The sequence below is a fragment of the Rattus norvegicus genome, chromosome 2, assembly GCF_021556685.1.
Source record: "Rattus norvegicus strain SHRSP/BbbUtx chromosome 2, alternate assembly SHRSP_T2T, whole genome shotgun sequence".
In the NCBI taxonomy this organism is placed as follows: Eukaryota; Metazoa; Chordata; class Mammalia; order Rodentia; family Muridae; genus Rattus; species Rattus norvegicus.
In genome coordinates, this window is record NC_141535.1 from 234,378,761 (window position 1) to 234,401,666 (window position 22,906).

General features: G+C 38.9%; 1 long non-coding RNA gene across 1 annotated transcript; it reads right to left on the bottom strand.

The window, feature by feature from the left end:
• Nucleotides 1-505: 505 nt before the first annotated feature.
• LOC108350126 (uncharacterized) lies at nucleotides 506-7,708 on the bottom strand. The gene is made up of 5 exons (XR_015672597.1): nucleotides 7,645-7,708; nucleotides 7,379-7,474; nucleotides 3,600-5,205; nucleotides 3,425-3,508; nucleotides 506-694 (listed from the first exon to the last, which is right to left on the bottom strand). It is a non-coding gene; the product is annotated as an uncharacterized LOC108350126 (long non-coding RNA).
• Between the last annotated feature and the right edge of the window lie 15,198 nt (nucleotides 7,709-22,906).

The window sequence follows — 22,906 nt, forward strand, 5'->3', positions numbered from 1 at the left end:
CTAGGTATACTTTAAGAAAAATAGGTATATGTTGACTCTCAGTGTTGGTGGTACACGGTTGAGGGTGGACTTTAGGGGATAGCATTCTTGCCTGGTAGAGTCCCTCTCCTCTTACAAAGCCACGAGTACTCCATCACATGCCACCACGAAGTCCTTATTTAATCTTCCTCACTCCCCAAAAGCTCTGACTCTAAACAACAGCTGGACTGAGTTTCTGCACGCTTCATACTTCACAATGAGAGTTAAACTCTGACATGAGGATTTTGCTCAGTGGTAGAACAGTTGTCTGGCATATACACAATCTTGAGTTCAGTCGTCAGCCCTAAAACCTGGCTAACTAAATGGAGCCATAAACTCTCTGGCGTGAGTTTCATAGAAAATAAGCCATAGGAAGCCATAGAATTAATACATAGGATATTATGTTTTGTTGCACACACACACACACACACACACACACACACAGAGAGAGAGAGAGAGAGAGAGAGAGAGAAAGGTTCCAGAAACTCATCTTTTCAAACAATGATTCTTTTATTTGCTTGGGTGGGGTGTGTTTCTTCAGACAGAATTTCATGTAGCCCAGACTAGCCTCAAATTCTCTGTGTGCCAAGGATGGCAACCTTGAATTCCTGATTCTCTTGCCTCCACCTTCCAGAAGAAAATCTGAGCCTTTCTTCTGATTAGAGTTACTATGAATCTATAAAAATAAAAGGGGAAGCCACCTTTATATTTCTCTAGAAGTTTTTGCACTTATTTATTTCTTATTTATTTGTGTTTGTGTGTGTGCCCATGCATGTGTGTTCATGTGTACATTCTTGTGGAATGTGTATGTAAGCACACATGCTATGGCACATATATGGCAGTCAGAAGAGTTAGTTCTTACCTTTCTACCATATGTGTTCTGGGGACAGAACTCAGATCATGTGGAACTCAGGTCACCAGGCCCTGTGACAAGTGCCCTTACCTGCTGAGCTGTCTCATAGAGTCCTCATTTTTTAAATCTTCCATAATCCAGAATTTTCACCAATTTGGGTTATTTTCTCCCCAACAGTTAAATGGAATTAATGAGGTCCCTCTGAGTCTCTGCCCTCTATTTCTCCCCAGCAGATGTGTATAAATGTCTCTTACGGGAAAATGTAAACCATCATGGTGTGAGGAAACTAGGCCATGATTGAGACACTGGAAGGGAACAAAATGTCGAACAGCTGACTGCATAACTAAGAAATAAATCACTGCCCAGGATGCTTTATTGGCATAATTGGCAATGATTTATAGAATAACGGTAAGAGTCCAACTTGGCATATGTAATCTTAATATGGCTATAGCACACTGGTGTGGCGTCTTACTTAAGACAACACAATCAGACTGTAGAAGAAGCTTTAGATACTTATTTAAGTCAGCTAATAACCATGAACAAAAATTTTATGTGAGTGTATTTTGTTTAATAATGGGAAAATTCGTTTGATAGTTTAATGGGATCTAGAAGCAAACTTGTGCTGGAGACAAGCAACCACTGAGGATTTGTCCAGTGTTCACGCAATGGGTAGTGTTCTGCACACATCAAATTGCTTTATTGCTTTATCAATCAATATTGTAATAGAAAACATTGTTTACAGGAAATAATCTGGTCTGTTGAGTGCCAAGGAAACAGAAATGGGTTTGGAGGCAGAGAGTGTGCAATTGGGCCACCGATAGACTCGGTTCATTTAAGAGGGCTAATGGAAGGCTTATCTACTGAGTTGCATCTTGTAACTTACTTGTTAAATTTATTCAGGAAAGATGGAGTTAGTGATTATTCTGGAAACTAACTAGTGGCTTGTGAGAGATAATTAACAAAACTTCCTGTTTCTTCTCTTGGAACAGATGGATATTTTTGAGATGCAGCGGCACACGGAGCTCAGTCTGAGGGCATGCATAGCTTCATAGATTCGATTTGTATAATGAAGTGCTACTTGCATGTGCTTGGAGGGTGGCAGCTTTTCAGTCACACAGTGGACTGAGCAGCTTGAGACAGCAGCCAGCACTGCCTTCGGGAACAGGCTTTTAAGGACACTGCCCTAATTGACTTTGTTATTTTATTCCCTCTCTTTTAAATTTTTTCCCCTTCCTTACCTAATAGAACATTTAGTCTACCTTATTGTCTCTGTTGTGTGGGTGCTGGCATTTGGAAACTAGCTATCTGGGTAGAACATGGGGGAAAGGTCAGATGGATGGTATCTAAATTCTGTAAAACATTGCAAAGACAGGCTGGGGGAGGGAGGAAGGGAGGGGCAGAAAGAGGAAGATCTACACGAATTTTCTTGTTGACTGACTATTCAAATGAGAACTGCTCTCTGTGACAAATCAAGGTTTTGGCAAATCTGGGTAATTATAGCCCAGAGCAGGTATCTCTAAAGAGCCTCCATGTTTCTGATGCAGGCCTTATTTTTAAATGGCCAGTTGACATTATTACAACTCTTGAAAGTGCATTGCATACTTACATATGATGCTCACTGGGGGGAGGGATTTACCATGAAGCTGATAAAGCTCAGCCCTTTATTTATTTATAAGAATTCTTTCCTTTCTATGGGAGGAAGCTAGAGACTTCAGATTAATTTTTTATAATTTCTTTTTCCATAAAGAACATCTTCCTTCTCCCATAGAGGAAACCCAAGTGTCCATGTAGCCTAAATCTGCCGCATTTATAGAGGAGGTAAATTCAAATAATGGCTTGATGGTTTTCATGGGAGAAGGATTATGTGTTGACTTAAATTCACCATGTTTAAGTTGACTTGATTTCTAAACAGGAAGCTCAGAAGGAAGACAGAGGGTTATAGAAAGAACCATGGCATCTCCCTAACATTTGGGGCTTGTTCAACTGTCCCATCAGTGAATGGGGACAGAACTGTGATTGAGGGCCTTGATAGCCATTTTAAATTGTGATTTTAGACTATGAACTCTTTGAAGGCAAGTTGAGTAAATATTAAATTAGTTGAATTTGAAGAAAATGCTGGGCATCTATCTCCACCATCAGTTATGAAATCAGGCCATTGTGACTTATCTCGATAGTCAAGGAATAAAAAGAGAAGTCAAAGTTAACTTGCATTAACTCAGGCCTTTAACTTCTTGAAGCATGCAGCACACTGAGGAATAAGAATGTAGATCTGGAGTGCAACAAACCAATCTTGTTTCTTTTGTGCTCAGAAAGCTTACACAGCATACACTCTAAGATCAAATGCTTGCTATGGCATTATGTCATCATGTAACTTTCTAGATTATCTTTCACTCCTGGTTTGCTTGCTGTGTGTGTTTCCTTTTCAACAGAATGCACACCATTCAAACATTCTAATTCTTCTTTACTCGCTGCTGGGGTGGAGCCCCACTTTCTACTCATCAAATAGTGCAGCATCATGATGCAGTGAAGCCATGGCAGCAGTCATTTTAATACCTCAACTGAAGAACGAAGTAGGAGAACCCGAACTTGTGTGAAGTGCCATGAGGGAATCTCTGTGGTCTAAGCATGCTTCTGATGCTGTGGAGAAAGTGTATAAACAGTGAGATGATACTTTACCATCCTTAGCCTTATTGTAGCTTCTTTCCCAGTTCTTTGCTCGATCTCTTACCTTGGGGTCCATGTCTGGCACTGCATGCTGCCTTCACGCAGGCACCCCTGGATTCTCAGAATGTTTCTTTATCACATGAGCCTGTATCTTTCTGTTTGATGCCTTTGATGAATTCTTTTGAGTTTCACTTCAAGAGTCATCATCTCCTGAGGAAGACATCTCCTCAACTCCTGTAACTCTATGGAGTTTCACCCTAATTTTAAAGCAGTATATGCCCACCCCATAATATGTTTCCAGGGGGAAACTGGCTGCTACTTGTTTGTTTTTCTTTATTTTACCCAGTAGTAGCTCAAGGGTCATGGTATCTTATTTACTGTAAATCTCAAGGCCAGAGATGGTGTTAAGGACAAATATTTATTGAATGGATATAGTTTGTTCACCCGAAACAACCATAAACAACTGGATGTGAGAGTTATACATACCCATTTATGTTTTGCTTACATATCCTTGAGCTCATTAGAGGCACACTTATGTGAAGAGATGTTACCGTACTACTTACACCACCAAGAGTGTAAGTTGGATGTCAAGGAAATTCTCATACAAAATGTAGGCACACATCTTTTCTACCTCTCCAGAGGAAGAGAAAAAGCTGTCCCCTGCTGTTAGAATTCTTATAATGATACGTTAATATCACAGTGGGTAACGTGTCTTAAAAGAATCAGAAATTGATCCAAGGACACAGGAAAAAATTCTCTGCTGAAAATCATTTAAGTTTCTGTGCAGAGAAGCTTTTAAAGCATCACTTAAATGAAAAAGAATGTTTTTAAAGCCAAGTGAGTTCAAGAGATACATTCTCCATGAAAATGAAGAATAACAGCAGTAAGAACCATGCTTTATCACTGCATCTTAAAGAAAAGGAAACCTGCATTTCTTTTGCCTTTCCTATCTTTTCTTTACAAAGATAAAAATGCATGAATCGTTAAGCTTGTGTCTTGGTGTCACTTAAGTTGCATAACATATTATTCTATTTAAAAATATCACCATTGAGAAGTCAGTGTAGCAGTTTTATTTCAACCATGTCATCCGAAGTAAACTTTAAGTGCTCTGGCAAGAGGGTAGATTGAATGCAAAAGCTAGAAAGGAAAATACAGGACATACAAAAGAATAAGCAAGAGAAAAGACAGAATACCACTTGCGGCTGAGGAATCCTAGCAAATTTCTAGAAGATGAAAGAGGAATGTTAATGGGATTCCCCCCCACACTCCATTAATTTGCAGAGATTTTGGCCCACAATACCCTGAAAGGCTGCAGTAATGGGAAAAACTGATGTGCCAAGGAAATATCTAGAACTTTAGTACACAGTTAGCAGATTAATGCATCATATCCAACCTTAACTATTAGTTGTACTGGAAAAAGCAAACACTAGGAAAGGCTGTTATAGAAAGTAGAAAATGTTTCCAGAGCTAAGTAGTAGCATCCACTTGCTGTCATTGAAGAATTTCCACCCAGTGTTGAGGTGAATGAGTGAAAACTGGGAGATCCAAACAGCACAGCACATCTTCAGATGTTGAGAATCCATGGTGAGCCATGTGATTTCTGGATGAAATCACAGGTTGCAAAGGAAGACGAATCAGTGTGGCCTTCAACAATCCCAAATGTGCACAGTCTTCAAAGCAGATAAAAGTGTTTGGAGTTTTGAAAAAAAAAAAAAAGGTCAACAAAAGTGTAAAAGAAAAGCAGAATTTCGCTAAATACACAAGGACATGGAACACCCACAGGGCCTTTCATTTGAACATCTCCTTAGAGTGTTCTCTGAAAAAGTGAGAACAAAATCCACAGAAGAGGAAAATGGAACCTAAAGGAGTCCACAGCACTGAAACAAGAGTCCAGAAAAGATGGTGAAGTATGACAGCCATGTTAGAAGTTTCTGATGGGCCCTTGGAACATGACTTATGGAAGAAAGGAACATTGCCAGGATTAAAGAGAACAGGCTGAAGATGGATGCCATAGACAATGGGGTAAAGGCAAGAGTGTCTTCTCATGACTACCCATAAAGGAGAATTATTAAGAAAAGAAACATGAAACAAGTGTTCAAGGGCTCCTGTGCTCATGAGGACCATACAGTCTAGTAGACACATAATAGGACATATCTTGGTCATTGTAAGGTAAGGGTGTAAAATCTGTCATATGCCTTCAGCTCATTGAACATCACAGCTCAGTGGCTTACTTCACTGCAGAATAGTTGTTTTATTTGGTGAATTTGTATTTTTTTTTGAGCTATGCTGAGTAATACTTGGGGTGGGGGAGGTGTGACTTCCACCCTGGGAAAAGAACAAAGACTTAAGGTCTGACCATAGCGCATATTGCTTTTTCATCATAATTAATTAAAAAATTGTATTTGAACTATTGTAAGTTAAGGATCATCTATGGATCCAAAGTCATGACCCGAATATGAGACAAGCCAAAATGTAATGTGATTTTGAGCAATTACTGTAGAGGTAAAACATCTTCACTTGCTATTATCATGGTGAGCTAGTATCATTTCACTAAACATGGTTATGATAAAATTGGCTTTTTCTAAATCTCATGGCAGTGACAAAACAAAAATGGATAATAGAAAACCCAAAGATTATAAGCAGGGAATAAAAACCACCATTACCATGTTGATTAAACCACAAAGACTATAAGCAGGGGAGAATAAAAAGGAGCAACTAAATGACTAGCGATCAGGTTGTAAGATGCTAACACTCCTGCTAACAATGGCTCTGAATATAAGTTAACTCAGAGGATTCACAAAAGGGAAGTAAACAACGAAGCCAGCAAGGGCCCGTGATGAGGCTACATCCATTACGCTCATATAAGTTGAATCTGTAAATAAAAGTGTACCTAATACACTTAACTTACTGAATATCGTATCTTAGCAACACAGTGCACTGTAGATTTTGGTCATTTCCTCTGGTGATTTTGTAGCTGATTCAGAGTAACATACGGTGACTGGATGAATGGGGAAATACAACCCGACTGTATGCTGCTCATAGGAAACTCAAGCCACCTTTAGGTATAGATGGACTGACTGGAAAAGGATGTAATAAAACTGTTCCATGCCTTAGAATCTAAATGAAAATAGGGGTAGCCATATGTACACCAGACTTCAGCATCAGTAAAAAGAGACACAGAAGGGCATTATGTAATAATGAAGGGGTCAATTCAGTAAGAGGAAATGATACTAAATATATATGTATCCAACACTGGAGTATGCAAATATGTAAAGCAAATATTAATAGACTGAAACGGGGAGATAGACAGTACTGCCCTAAGAGTTTGGATGGTAGTACTCTACCTTCCTCAGTGGAAAGACCACACAGACAGGAAATCCACAATTAGGCACCAGAGCTGAATTGCATGTTTTAGGCCTAAGGAGCCCAACAGACATCCTCTAAACTTTCTAACAGCTGTTGAACATATTTTATTTTTCTTCATCAGCCCATAAAACATTCTATAGAATAGATTCTAATACAGGTCACAAATCAAGTCATATATATATATATATATATATATATATATACATATATATATATATGTGTGTGTGTGTGTGTGTGTGTGTGTGTATGACCTTCTTAAATACATGGCAGTAGAGCTAGAACAATAAACAAGAAAATAACTGGACCTAAATGAATACATGAATATTAAAACAACTTGACAACCAATAAACCAAAAGGAAATCAAGAAGAAAATTAAAGAAAGCCCCTTTTCATTTAAATTCTTTAGACAGAGATGCAGCATATATTCCCAGCTGAACTTGAATTGTGTGATAAAGATGAACATGCTTTCATACTCACCAATGCTAAACAGACTAGGAATAGGCCGGACACTTCTACCAATCCATCTGTCAACAGCACATGAGAAGGGAAAGCATAAAGCTTGTTTCCTATGACCTGGAAGAACACAATGCAGATACTACTTTCATTCAACAGGATTTTGGGAACCCTAGCCAGGGCAATAAAGGCAAATGAAAGTAAAAGGAGGATTTGAGTTAGAAAAGACAGTAAGTTGTCATTGTTTGCGAATGACATGATTTTATACATATAAAACTCTAAAATCTTACCAAAAATATCATAGTAGAAGAGTGTCTATTGGGCTTCAGTCTCAAGGACAAACACCCTGAGACTGAAGAGGGAGTGACAGCTGTTCCTCTTTGGTTCTGCGTGGCAGAACATGAGTGGGAGTAGACAGAACAAAACCACCCGTGTTACAGTGAGGGGAGACAAAGATAGAGCAAAGAACTAGGGTCCCCATATCACTTCCATGGGCCACCTCTGATGATCTGACTCCCTTCCACTAGGCCCCTCCATAAGACATCCAATATTTCTGCCAAAGTACCACAATCTGGTCACCAAACCTTTGGCTCATGAAGGGACTCTTAAGATCTAAACTGGAGCCTAACATGGCTGTGCCCAACAGGCAACTTAAAGAGTCAGATGCAGATATAGCCACCCAACCAATGGACAGAAGTTGGGGACCCCTGTGGTTGAATTAGGGAAATGCTGGAAGAAGCTGAGAATGTGGGTGACCCCATAAGAAGACCAGTTGTTTCAACCTGAACCCCTGGGATCCCTCAGTCACTGAGCAACCAACCAGGCAGCACACGCCAGCTGATACAAAACCCCCAACACATATACAGCAGAGGACTGCATGGTCTGGCCTCAGTGAGAGAAGATGCACCTAACCCTGGAGAGACTTGAGGCCCCAGGGAGGAGGGAGGTCTGGTAGGGCAGGGTGGAAAGGTAGGGTTTGGGGTAGAGGGGTGGGGCCATCCTCTTGGAGATGGAGGAGGAGGAATGGGATGAGGAACTGTTGGAGGTAGGACTGGAAGGGGGAGTAATGACTGGACTGTAAAAAAAGATTAAAAACAAAGATTAAAAAAAAGTCCAAACCATACCAAGAACAAATAAATGTACCTAGCAAAGTTGCAATTTGCAAAGTCAACTTGTATATATCTGTCATGCTGCCATATGCCAAAGGTGGGTTAGTTTAAACAGAAACCAAGAAATTGATCTAATTTATAATGGCTATTAAAAATACCTGGGACTAAATTCAGCTAAAGAGGTGAAGATTTCTATAGTGAAAATCATAAAATACAGATAAAAAATGTAAAAGGACAGGATAAAGTGGAAAACCTTGAATGTATAGGACAGCCATAAGTGATATTGTTAAATTACCTGTATAACCTGAAGTGCTTTACAGGTGCAATACAACTCTCATTGAAACACAATATCATTCCTTAAAAATTCCAGAAAAGCTTTTGGTTTTGTTGATTCTTTGTATTGTTCTATTTGTTTCTATTTGGTTGATTTCAGCCCTGAGTTTGACTATTTCCTGCCTTCTACTTGGGTGAGTTTGCTTCTTTTTGTTCTAGAGCTCTCTGGTGTGCTGTTAAGTTGCTAGTGTAAGATCTCTCCAGTTTCTTAACCAGGGCACTTAGTGCTATGAGGTTTTCTCTTAGCACCTGCCTCCATAGTGTCCCAAAAGTTTGGGTATGATATGTCAACATTTTCATTAAAATCCAGGAAGTCTTTAATTTCTTTCTTTATTCATCCCTGACCCATTTATCATTGAATAGAGAGTTGTTCAGTTTCTACATGTATGTGGGTTTTCTGTTGCTTTTGCTGTTATTGAAGACCAGCTTTACACCGTGGTGGTCTGATAGGGGACATGGGACTATTTCAATTTACTTGTATTGGTTGTGGGTTGTTTTGTGGCCAATTATATGGGCAATTTTGGAGAAGGTTCCATGAGGTGCTGAGAAGAAGGTGTATTCTTTTGTTTTAGAGTGAAATGTTCTATAGATATCTGTTAAATCCATTTGGTTCATAACTTCTGTTAGTTTCACTGTATCTCTGTTTAGTTTCTGTTTCAATTACCTGTCTAGTGGTGAGAGTAGGGTGTTGAAGTCTCCCACTATTATTGAGTGGGATACAAGGTGTGTTTTGAGCTTTAGTAAAGTTTCTTTTGTGAATGTGGATGTCCTTGCATTTGGGGCAAAGATGTTTAGAATTGAGATTTTTTTCTTGGTAGATTTTCCCTTTGATGAATATGAAGTGCTCTTCCTCATCATGCTTGATAACTTTTGGTTCAAAGTCTATTTTATTGGCTATTAGTATGGCAACTCCAGCTTGTTTCTTGGGACCATTTACTTGGAAGACCTTTTTCCATCCTTTTACTCAGAGAAAGTCTTTGTTATTGAGATATGTTTCTTGTGTGCAGGCAGCAAAATGCTGGCTCTTGTTTGTGTATCTAATCTGTTTAGTTTATGTCTTTTCATAAGTGAGTTGAGTCCATTAATATTGAGAGATATTAAAGAAGATGACTGTTGGTTCCTGTAATATTTGTTTTTGTGGATAGTTTTATCGCTTGTGGTTTTCTCCTTTGGGCTTTGTTGTGAGATGCTTAATATCTTGTCTTTTCTTGGTGTAGGTATCTTCCTTGTTTTCCTTCTAGGATCCTCTGGAGGGCTGGACTGGTAGACAGATACTGTTTGAATTTGGTTTTGTCCTGAAATATTTTGGTTTCTCCATGTATGTTGATTGAGAGTTTTGCTGGGTATAGTAGCCTGGGCTGTCATTTTTGTTCTCTTAGTGTCTGCATGACCTCTGATAAGGCTCTTCTGACTTTCATACTCTTTGTTAAGAAGTCTGGTGTAATTCTGATTGGTTTGCCTTTATGTGTTACTTGCCCTCTTTCTCTTGCAGCTTTTACTATTCTTTCTTTGTTCTGTGTGTTTAGTATTTTGATTATTATGTGACAAGAGAATTTCCTTTTCTGGTCCCATTTGTTTGGTGTTATTTATGGCCATCTCTTTCTTTAGGTTGTGGAAGTTTTCTTCTAATCAATGAATAGATAAACCCCTAGTCAAACTAACTAAAGGGCCCAGAGGCAGTATCCAAATTAACACAACCAGAAATGAGAAGGGAGGCATAACAATAGAAATGGAGGAAATTTTAAAAATTCATCAGATCCTACTACTAAAACCTATATTCAACAAAACTGGAAAATCTTGATGAAATGGATGGTTTTCTAGACAGATATCACATACAGTTAAATCAAAAGCATGTAGACTTCCTAAACAGGCCCATATCCCATAAGGAAATAGAAGAAGTCATTAAAAACCTCCTAACCAAAAATCCCAGGGCCAGATAGAATTAGTTCAGAATTCGACAAAACCTCCAAAGAAGATGTAACACCAATATTCCTCAAATTATTAAAAAAAATAGAAACAGAAGAAGCACTATCTAATTAATTCTATGAAGCCACAATTACTCTGATACCTAAAGCACACAAGGACCCTACCACAAAAGAGAACTCCAGACCAATCTTACTTATAAATATCGATAGAATACTCAATAAAATAGAATACTCAATAAAATTCTTGCAAACCAAATCCAAGAACACATCAAAACTATCATTTGCCATGATCAAGGAAGCTTCATCCCAGGGATGCAAGGTAGGTTGAAAATATGGAAATCCATTAATATAATCCACCAAACAAACAAACTCAAAGAAAAAATGCATATGATCATTCATCTCCTTAGATGCAGAAAAAGCATTTGACAAAATACAACACCCCTTTATGTTGAAAAGTATTGGAGAGATCAAGAATTCAAGGTCCATACCTAAACATAATAAAAGCAATTTACCACAAACCAACAGCCAATATCAAGTTAAATGGAGAGATACTTGAAGCAATTCCACTAAAATTGGGGTCAAGACAAGGATGCCTACTTTCTCCATATCTATGCAATATAGTATTTGAAGTGCTAGCTAGAACAATAAGACAATAAAAAGAGATCAAGGGGATACAAATTGACAAACAAGAAATAAAGGTATCACTATTTGATATGATAGTATACATAAGTGACACCAAAAAATACTATTAGAGAACTTCTCCAGCTGATAAACAATGTCAGCAAAGATACAAAATATCTTTGGTCAGATATAAAATTAACTCAAATAAATCAGTAGCCTTTCTTTATACAAATGATAAAAATACTGAGAAAGAAAGTAGAGAAACAACTTCCTTTAAAATAGCCACAAATATAAATATAATGAGGTAATTCTAAGCAAACAAGTGAAAGATCTGTACAACAACTTCAAGTCTCTCAAGAAAGAAATAAAAGAAGGCCTTATAAAATGGAGAGAACTCCCATGCTCATGGATTGGCAGAATTAACATAGTAAAAATGGCCATCCTTCCAAAGACAATCTACAGATTCAATGCAATCCCCATCAAAAGCCCAACACAATTCTTCAAAGACATGGAAAGAGTAATTTTCAAATTCATCTGGAAAGGCAAATAACCCAGAATAACGAAAACAATTCTTAACAATAAAAGAATAGCTGGGGGAATCACCATCCCTGATCTCAAACTCTTCTATAGAGCAGTAGTGATAAAAAACTGCATGGTATTGGTACAGAGACAGACAGGTTGATCAATGTAATAGAATTGAAGACCCAGAAACATACACACACACACACACACACACACACACACACTTAAGCACACTTAAGCACACTTAAGCACACTTGATTTTTGACAAAGAGGCCAAAATATACAATGGAAAAAAGAAAGCATCTCCAATAAATGGTTGTATGCAGAAAATAGACCCATATTTGTCACCATACACAAATCTCAAGCCCAAGTGGATCAAGACCAGATACACTTAGTCTAACAGAAGAGAAAGTGGGAAAGAGCTCAGGGAACTCATTGGCTCAAAGGGAAATTTCCTAAACAGAACTCCAATGGCTCAGGATCTAAAATCAAAAATTGTTAAATGCGACCTCATGAAACTGGAAAGCAAAGGGACATATTCAATAAGACAAATAGACAGCCTACAGATTGGGAAAAAAATCTTTACTAACCCCACATCCCATTATATATTTTGGAGGACTAATCTCCAAAATATATAAAGAACTCAAAATGCTCACCACCCAAAAACCAAACAACCCAATCAAAAAATGGGGCATAGAACTAAACCAAGAATGACTGAGAAACTCCTAAAGAAATCTTCAAAGTCCTTAGTGATCGGAGAAATGCAAATCGAAATGACCCTGAGATTCCACCTTACACCAATGAGAATGGCTAAGATCAAAACCTCAGGAGACAACACATGTTGGTGAGAATGTGGAGAAAGAGGAACACTCCTTTATTACTGGTGGGATTGCAAACTGGTACAACTACTCTGGAAATCAATTTGGAGGTTCCTCAGAAAATTGGAAATAGACCTACCTAAAGACCTAGCAATACCACTCTTGGGTATATACCCAAAAGATGCCCCACCATGCCAAGGGGCATGTGTTCCACTGTGTTCATAGCAGCCTTGTTTGTGATAGCTAGAAGCTGGAAGCAACCCATCTCATGACAGAAGAATGAATACAGAAAATGTGGTTCATTTATACAATGCAATACTACTCAGCTACTAAAAACAAGGAAATCCTGAGTTTTGCAGGCAAATGGATGAAACTAGAAAATGTCCTGAATGAGGTAACTCAGACAGAAAATGACATGCATGGTGTTCTCACTGATAAGTGGATATTAGCCGCCCCCCAAAGTACAGAATACCCAAGATACAGTCCACAGAACTCAAAAAGTTCAACAAGCTGAAGGGCCCAAATGAGGACACTTCAGTCCCAATTGGGAGGGAGAAAAAAGCAACCACAAGGGGTATGGGAGGGAGGGAGAGGGGACAGATCTGGTATTGGATGGGGCCGTGGTGGGGAAGAGAACTGAAGTCCTGAGGGCCAGCAGAAAGAATGCAAACAGGCAACCCTGGGAGGAAAGAGTTGGGAGGACCCTCTAGAATGTACCAAAGACCTGGAAAGTGATAGACTCTCAGGACTCAAAGGGTAGGACTCTAAATGAAAGGCCCTAAAGTGGGGAGAGGGAACTTGTTGAACCCACTGCCAGCAGAAAGACAAGGCATCAAGTGAATGATGGGGTTGCTATCCCACAGCCAAAGCTCTGATCTATAATTCTTCCTGTCTGAAAGAAATATAGGGATGGAAATGGAGAACAGACTGAGGAAAAGAAGGTCCAGCTACAGGCCCAAAGTAGGATTCAGCTCAAGGAAAGGCCTCAAGACCTGACACCATTACTGAGGTTATGGAGTACTCACAAAAAGGGACCTATCAAGACCGCCTTCCCTTTTTTTCCTGCTTCCTTTTCCTTTTATTGTTTTTTAAATTTACATTTTAAATGTTATCCTCTTTCCAGGTTTCCCCTCCAGAAACATGCTATTTCCCCCACACACCCCCACCTGCTTCTATGAGGGTGCTCCTTCATCCGCCCATCCACTCCCTCCCACCTTCCCACCATGACATTCTCCTACACTGGTCAGTGAGCCTTGACAGGACCAAGGGCCTTTCCTCCCATTGATGTCCAACAAGGCCATCCTCTGCTGTATTTGCAGATGGAACATAGGTCTGTCCCTGTGTTCTCTTAGGATGGGGTTTAGTACCTGGGAGCTTTTTTGGGGGGCCGTCTAGTTTGTTGATATTGTTGTTCTTATGAGTTTGCAAACCCCTTCAGCTCCTTCAGTCCTTTCTCTAACTCCTCCATTGGGGACCCCGTTCTCAGTTCAATGATTGGCTGTGAGCATCCACCTGTGTATTTGTCAAGCTCTGGCAGAACCTCTCAAGAGACCGCTATATCAGGCTCCTGCCTGAATGTACTTCTTAGCATTTACAATGTTGTTTGAGTTTCCCCTCAGTGGGTCAGTCTCTGGATGGCCTTTCTTTCAGTCTCTGCTTCCAAGCAGCTGAAAGGGTCAGATGCAGGTATGTGCACCCAACCAAAGAAAAGAAGCTGCTGACCCTTCTGGTTGAATTAGGGAAAAGCTGGAGGAAACTAAGAAGGAGGGCAACCCTGTAGGAGGACCAGCAAGCTCAATTAACCTGGACCTCAGAGATCTCTCAGACAGTGGATGACCAACCAGGCAGCATACACCAGCTGAGATGAGGCCTCCAACACATCATATACAGTAGAAGACTCCAGGTCTGGGTTCATTTACAGAAGATGCACCTAACCCTCAAGAGACTGGAGGCCCCAGGAGGTTTAGACATCTGGTGGGATGGGTGGGGTGGGGAAATCCTTGTGGAGACGAGGCAGGGGGTGTGGGAGTAGGGGTAGGGGGTTGTGGGGAGGACGTAGGGGATGTGGAACAGTTGGAGGCTGGACTGGGAGGGGAATAAAACCTGAAGTGTAAAAACAAACAAATAAATAAAACTAAATATATTAAATTAAAAAATTAGAAAAAACTAAAAAACTATGATTTTGCACAATAAAGCCCCCCAGACTTAATCTAAAAAGAATTCTAGAAAAGAACGCTAAAATTTATACAGAACCACAAAGGAAACTAAATAGTCAAGAAACAAAAACAAAAAACCAAAAAGGAAACAAAAAACCCCCAAAACAAAAACAAAAATCAAACCAAACCAACAAACAAAAAACCAAGAATGGGTATATGACAATGCCTGGTTTGTAGGCATACTGCAAAGCTGTAACAATCAAACAGCATGGTATTGGCATAAAACAAACACACAGACCTGTGCAATAAATTAATCGCCTAGGAGTAAATCCATTTATAAACAACTGACCGATTTTGACAAAAATGATTAGAACATGTCCTGGAGAAAAGACAGTCTCTCAAGTAAATGTTTCTGGGAAATCTTGATATCCACAAGAAAAAGAATGAACTTTTGACCCCTATCTCTCACTATATTAAAAAATATTCAGCTCAAAAATGGACATAAACTTAAATATGACATGGAATTACTCAAATTATTGGAAGAAACAAGAGAATGATTCAAATATTAACAAGTAATTGTTTCTTTAAAACAAAATGTTTATCCAGGAAAAGACCATTAAAAACTCACAAGGAATAAAAACAAGAACAGATCTCATGGTGAGGCCTACGACAGAAACAGCTACGGAGGCTGAGGTAGGAGGATTGCACAGCAAAGGCCTCTGTTATATAGCGTGAGTTCAAGACTCCCCTGCTCAACTTACAGAAATCCTGTTTCACTCAAAAAAAGTCATCCTTAAAAAAAAAAAGAGAGAGAGTGCTAAAGCTAGACATTAGTGGAAGAAAACTTGCAATGAATGGACGCCGCTCTAGACTGCTCAGGGTTGCTATGGTGACTCTACCAAGCTCCATTGACGGGTTCCACCAAAAATCAAAACCAAAACCAAAACCCAAACCATAACACAGAAACTCTTGAATGAGGTTATTTTTGGAATTAAAAGTAAGATGAGTGGGTTAGAGCTATAAGCTTTGATTTCTTTTTAAGTGCAAACATTTCAAAGTATTTCATTTCTTAACCTACTACACTCATTCATTCATTTGATTAAACGTAATATAAGAGAAAAGAAAAAGAGTTGCAGATTTCTTCCGCTTAGAGGCGGTTTGCTCAGCAAGTGTGGCTGCCTGTGCTTGTATGATGTTTTCTTTTCCTTGAGAGATTCTGCTCCTGAATTTTCATATATTTTCTACAGTGTGTTCATTTCTGTCCATTGGCACTTGCCTTTGTTTATGTCATAATTAACATTTCTCCTAAGTAAAATGTCAACCCCATAAGGACCAAGTCTGGCTTTTAATCATTTCTATCTTCCTAAAAGCCACCATACTGCTCAGAAAAGTATGGATATTTGATGAGTATTTATTGATTAAATAAACTCCAAAAACAAATATGTAGAACTTATGGTAATCCTCAAGGGATAAATAGGAAGATTGAATAAAGAGTCTGTTATAAAGAAAATCGTAGATCCTACTAGCATCAAGAGAGTATTAGAAGATGTCCTTAGATGTATGGAACATTGAAATACTTTTACAAAGTGGCTTCTGACTGAAGTTAACTCTCGACACTGATGTATGCTACACGTATCCACAGGGCTATGCTGGAGAACTCACTATGCTTGAAAGGGAAGTTCTAATAAGGTATTTTGCTTACTAAATTCAACGTGACTTTAACCCTTTTGCTATTAAATTCATGCAGCTTGGAGTTACTTCAAGTAGAAATAAGGGTTTTCTGACCCTTTTAAGACAAAGGGAATTCTAAAACTTATTTGGAAACATTTAATTATTTTAGTGAGCATTTTGCTTTCTCACCTTGCAATAAAACCTTTATTTAAATCCTGTATTTGGTGCCAGAGATTATCAAATGAAGTTAATGTATTTTTTAAACTCATAGATCACATTCATTTTTTCCTTCTTAGCACACGGTATTTTTTTGTGGTAGTTGAAATTCTCAATTACCTCTTATCATTTTGTTTACTAATCATAATTCCCAAGTGTGTGGCAATGCTTTTTGTGGGTATTTGCTCTATGCTCACACAAGTCTCGTTATTTCGGTGCTTAAGGTTTCTTTAATTTCTTTTAACCTATCAGGAAAACAAAGACTTGTTTGCTCACTTCATAGTTTAGGAAACAAAAACCTCTAACCATTCCAGTTTAAATGGCGTATTGAAAATTCTGCAAAAGTTCCATTCAATAACATCCAACCCATTCTTAAACAATGTTTAAGATTCATTTACACAGAAAATAAAAGATATTCCATGTAAGGAGAGGCCTCCAATTTCTAGGGAAATTCTTCACATGTAGAATTTAACTGGTTGGTAACCATGAGAGTCCAAGGTTCTTGAGTGTCAGCATAAAAGGAGAAGCAAGTTGAGTCTGTTGTTAGGGTTTGTTTTAGACTGGTCTTAGGGGACAAGATCTTATTGTGTTGCTCTGGTCATCTCCAATTTCCTTTATAGGCTTAAGCCTAACCTATCTTCTTGAAGACTGTAGTACAGTCTAGTGTCATTTTCCCCAGCTGAACAACATATCCATATTGGAACGTTTGCTATTCCGCCCTCCCTTGTTGTTGTTGTTGTTGTTGTTGTTTTAAGATAGGATCTCATAGCCCAGGCTGGCCTTGGATTTGTGATCACTTCTGCCCTTAATTCCAAAGTGTACAATCCTACTAGGCACTGCACTTCCTTTTCAATGTGTTCCTCACATCAGTCATCTCCAGCTGCTATACAAACCAGTCTCTCACAGAAAAAAGAAAGCCAACAAAACAAGTTATGATACAAAATGGCATTTACTTTTTCAGATTTAGTAAAAATATGAAGAAACTAATATATTCAAATACAAATGAAAGTAGAAATATTATAATGGGACCAAGTGATATGTCTTTGAATTGAAAAATTTGGTCTCTTTTAACTGTCTTGGAGCAGTTAAATACAGAACTAAACTAAATACTAACTAAACTAAATACAAACTAAATACAGAAAGAATCTCATGGAAAAACAATCGAGATCTAGAAGTTGTCTTTCTTTTGTTTATTATGGAGTATTTTAAAATCGGATTTGATAGCTAGGTTATATTCCCCTAGCAGATGGCAGACACACTGCCGTGAGCATTACTCCGCATCCTCCTGGGTGTTGATGCTTCTACACAAGGTTGTGATCCCAGCTTATGTGAAATATGAGTGTGCTGTCCCATTATTTCACATGGACACACATAGGAGGGTGTCAATTATTTGAGGTGAGAACTCTCCTAATGTGATGGTTTGTGTATGCTTGGTCCAGGAAGTGGTACCATTAAAAGATGTGGCCTTGTTGGACTAGGTGTATAACTATGGGCATGGGCTTTAATACCCTTGTCCTAAGTGCCTGGAGGCCAGTCTTCTGTTTGCCTTCAGAATATGATGTAGAACCTCACTTCCTTCTGCACCATGCCTGCCTGGATGCTGCCATGCTCCCACCTTGATGGTAATGAACTGAGCCTCTGAACCTGTAAGCCAGCTCCAATTAAATGTTTACCTTATAAGTGTTGCTTTGGCCATGGTGTCTGTTCACAGCAGTAAAACCCTAACTAAGACAACTAAGAACTGATCAGAGAGGCAAATGTTCTGTGTTCTTTGAGGAACAATCACATACCTTTTGACTCTATGTAGCCCTATGATTGGGTGAAAGCAGGTACCTGATAGTTGCACAAAAGAATGACATGATTGTCAACATGTTGGGAACAGTGTGAATAATGGATGGATAGAGAGGGGGAAGGGGAGGGGTTGGGAGAATTTTCAGACCCTGCTGCCTTCTGGGGAAACCATGCCTTACTACTTTGTCAAGGGGTATATAGTAGCTCTCCTCTCCATCGATATTGGTGGGACTTTGTGATGGCTTCACCACGATGCTCAATCTTGATTGTCAACTTGGTTGGAACTAGCAGCCACACCTCTGAGTAGTCTGTGAGGACATGTCCATGAAGGAAGAGGAGAAGGCCCTCCTCTCAGACTAGGTGACACATTTTGGTGATAGCGTATGTAGAATTAGATCCCAGAGCGAAACAGTGCTGCTTTGCCTGTGCACCTTTGATTCTTGCTGGTGACTGCATCTCCTTCACTGTCATCAGAGCTCATCTTCTTCCTTCCAGTGTGCACTAAGGAAGAGCAGGACCCTCCAGATCTCCAGAGTAAGATTGTTGAGGGATCCCTTATATATTGAATAGCCACCATGTTTAACTTCTCTGGTGGGTAAACTTGACTAAGTAGCCCCTACTATGTAATCTGATCTAATCACTTGGCAACAGATATTTGTTGTACCAGTCCTGTTTCTCTAGAGATCCTGGACGTACACAGATACTGTGACTTCTAGGTGAGATGTCGAAGTGTCATGCACCTCACCCATTGGGAGCCAGCATTCATGTTGTAAGGCAGTCTGAGAATCCCACAAGGGGGCCCACAGTTGTCCAACATTAGCTCTAGCCTTTTAGCATCTGTCTCCTAGGGAGCGGGTGAAGTATGTGGATGTGGCTCTTCCGGTCTCAGCGACTCTGCTGCAGGTGATGCTGAACCAAGTAGACAAGAGCTGTCCCCCACTGAAGTCCTGACTGAAGTCAAGTCCCACGAGTGAAAGAAATGAGGATCGCCCTTTTAGCACATTATAATGTGTAAGTATCTGGCAATGCACAGCCTGAGCAGCTAGACTACGTCAGGCTGAGGCTGTACTGGAGACACGAGTGTACAGAGAGCAGACCTGAGTCCTTGAGAGAGCGTCCAGCCTCTGCTCTCCCTGACTAGCCTACATCACTCTGGTTTCCGCTGCTTTCCTGGTATCATCTGCTTATTTTTCATTGTTTTGATTGCTCTTCCCTAAATCCCCTCTCAGGTTTTTAAGACCCCAAGCTAGACACATTATGTTAATAAAGGCTTGATTAAAGCTGAGAGTAATTAGAGGATTAAGTGTAATTCCTACATTCTATTATCTTATTTATAGAACTTGATGGCAGGTTCTAACTTTTAACAGCAAGTGCTGAATTGAAGACTTAGACTGACAGTCCTTCTGACTTGAATATGTTTTAACATTTTTTTATTTAAATGGAATATTACAATTATTCATAGCAAGTTACAGAGACACTTACAGATCAGTCTCTGCTTTCAACTTTTCCTTTTCACTGTGTGTACTGTGTATTTTAAAGGTAGGGACTATTTATATAATTGACTAGCTTTCTTTCATATCATTCCACCCACTAGAAAGACAATGCCGTATATTGTTTATTATTTCCATTAGTGTTTTACAGTTATGGTATATATGTCAATAAATAATGTATCACTTGTTTTAAACTCTCTACAAATGGACTTCTTATGTCTTTTTGAGTATCTCTTTCTCATCTCTCTCTCTCTCTCTCTCTCTCTCTCTGTACACACACACACACACACACATATATATATACATATATATATATACATATATATATATATATATATATATTCACACAAACACACAATACACTTTCTCAGTCTTCAGTCTTCCCAACTGGACTGAAATTTAATCACATTTGTTAGCATTTATACATTTACATGCTTTATACATTCCTCTATTTTTGTTTTCTTTTTTCTTATAAGTTTGTAGTTTTTTTTAAAAACAAATTTCATACCTTAAGTGTTTGTCACTGTGTGTTGTAAACATTTTTCCTTGGCCTGCGTGTTGCACCTGAACTCTCTGACACCTTGCTTTGAGGTTTTAAATCCTTAACATCATCACACTTTCCCATGATAACTTGTGCTTTGTTTCTTTACCAAATAAACCCCATCATCTTAGAGGCTAAACGACCTGCCCTTCATTTCCTAAATATAAAAATTTACTTATTGTATTCAGACTTTTTTATTCTCTAATTTATGCCCAGTGTATGGAAAGAAAAAAGTGACCATTTTCACGGGTAATTTATTGCTTCTAATCACAATTATAACTTTTCCTGACTTACACCCTAATTCAACATTTCTATACAAGTATGTGTCAGTTCCTGCTCTCTGTCCTCTGTGCCCCCATTTTTATTCAACAGAAATTATGTTAAATTCATGTTCTCATGGTCGATAGAACCTTATTATTATTCTAAATTCAACTTCTGTGGGAAAGGCATCTATATCTAATTCTTTTTCTTTTTTGGTGTGTGTGTGTGTGTGTGTGTGTGTGTGTGTGTGTGTGTGTGTGTGATTTGTGCACATGTGAATGTGCAGGTGTGCAACTGTGTGTTCATGCTGAAGCTAGAAGAAACAATGGGGTGCTCTGCTCTGCTACTGTGTCCTATTCCTTTGATCAGACACTTACTAGAGCCATTTCAAGATACCTTCCCAGTAGTGGTATAATTGTGAACAATTCTCTGTTTTTTTTTAATATAGCTATCGATTCCAAAGCCACATTGGTAGCCAGAGTGCCCTAGCAACTCCTGTCTCTGCCTCCCACAGCCTTGATTCTCAGGCACTAGGCAACAATGCCCAGCTTTTTAATGGGGGCCGGGATCTCATCTCAAGTTCTCATGCTTGAGAAAAAGCATTCTTACCCACTGATCCACCTCTCTATCCTTTCTATACCCACCTTCCCCAAATTATTTGAATGGTTCTTGTTTTCTGACTTTCCTGGTGATTTTTAAGGTCAACTTTGCCTAGTCCACAAAAATATTCTTCAGGGTTTGGATCGGATTAATTTATGACAGAGCTGATAGATGTATAATCGAGCCTTCTCTTTTGTAACCACTGGCATCTCCATTTGTTAAGTTTCTTTTTGGTTCTTCTATAAAGTTTTATAGTTTTTTTCTCCATGAGTGAATTTGGCTCTTATCATTCAGGGTTTTGGTATTTGTGAATTAACCTACGTTCTCAAATTGTTTTGCCACCCCAATATCAGTGTTTGGTGAGTTCTCTTTGTTGTTTATGTACCTGCAAACAATGCTGAAAACTTCAGTGTCCCGCAGGTAGGCATGCACATTCCTAGCTAACTAGAAAGAGTCAGTGCGTTGTTTTCCCCTTCCCCTTCCCTTTCCCTTTCTCCTTTTCTTTTTAGATCTCATACCGCATTCACAAATGTCTTCTGTACTTAGGCAGTGCTGTGCTACCCATACTTCTTCAGTTTTCACCAGTCATTCTGGAGATTAAAAGGACTCTCGAGGGTTGGACTGACCTGCCATCTAATGTTCCTAAAAACATGAAGGCTAAAATGTACCTTCTGCAAAATTAGTATTTTTTAAATAAAGCTCTATTTAAACATGAGTTGTGATGTGGCTTCATATTCAATTTGAATTAATTAACCATATGTATTAAGAAAAGTGTCAAGTGATTAGTTGATGATGATATTGTGACCAAAACCCTTATATAAAATCTAGGAGTAGTAGTTTAAAATTTGCTGTGTTGGCATGGAAGATGTTTATCATAGATAATGCAAATTGCCTGCATACTAAACACTTTTACTAGAGCCGTTTCAAGATACCTCCCCAGTAGTGGTATAATTGTGAACAGTTATCTGTTTTTTTTATTATAGCTCCTAATCTGCTTAACATTCCTGATTTGGGCATGCTAATTTTATGTCCCAGCCTTGTCATGTTACAAACTGTGGTACCAGACAAATTTACTAGTGTTATCATAATGAAAGTCCAGAAACTGGGGGCTTAAAACAAGTGACTTGTTATCTTAAGGATGCTAAAAGCAAGCTTGAAATCATTATGTCAGTGTGTCACACCCACTATGAAAACTGGAGTTTTTCCTTTTTTTAGCGTCTTTAGTTGCCAGCAGTCACTGGTGTCCCTTGACTTAGATCTGCATAGCTCTAATACCTGTCTCCATTGTTCCAGTGCAAGGTGCTCTCTCTGCATGTGTGTGAAATTCTGTGTTGTGTTTTATAAAAAGAAGAAGAAGAAGGAGAAGGGGAAGGGGAAGAAGGGGAAGGGGAAGGGGAAGGGGAAGGGGAAGAAGAAGAAGAAGAAGAAGAAGAAGAAGAAGAAGAAGAAGAAGAAGAAGAAGAAGAAGAAGAAGAAGAAGAAGAAGAAGAAGCAACGG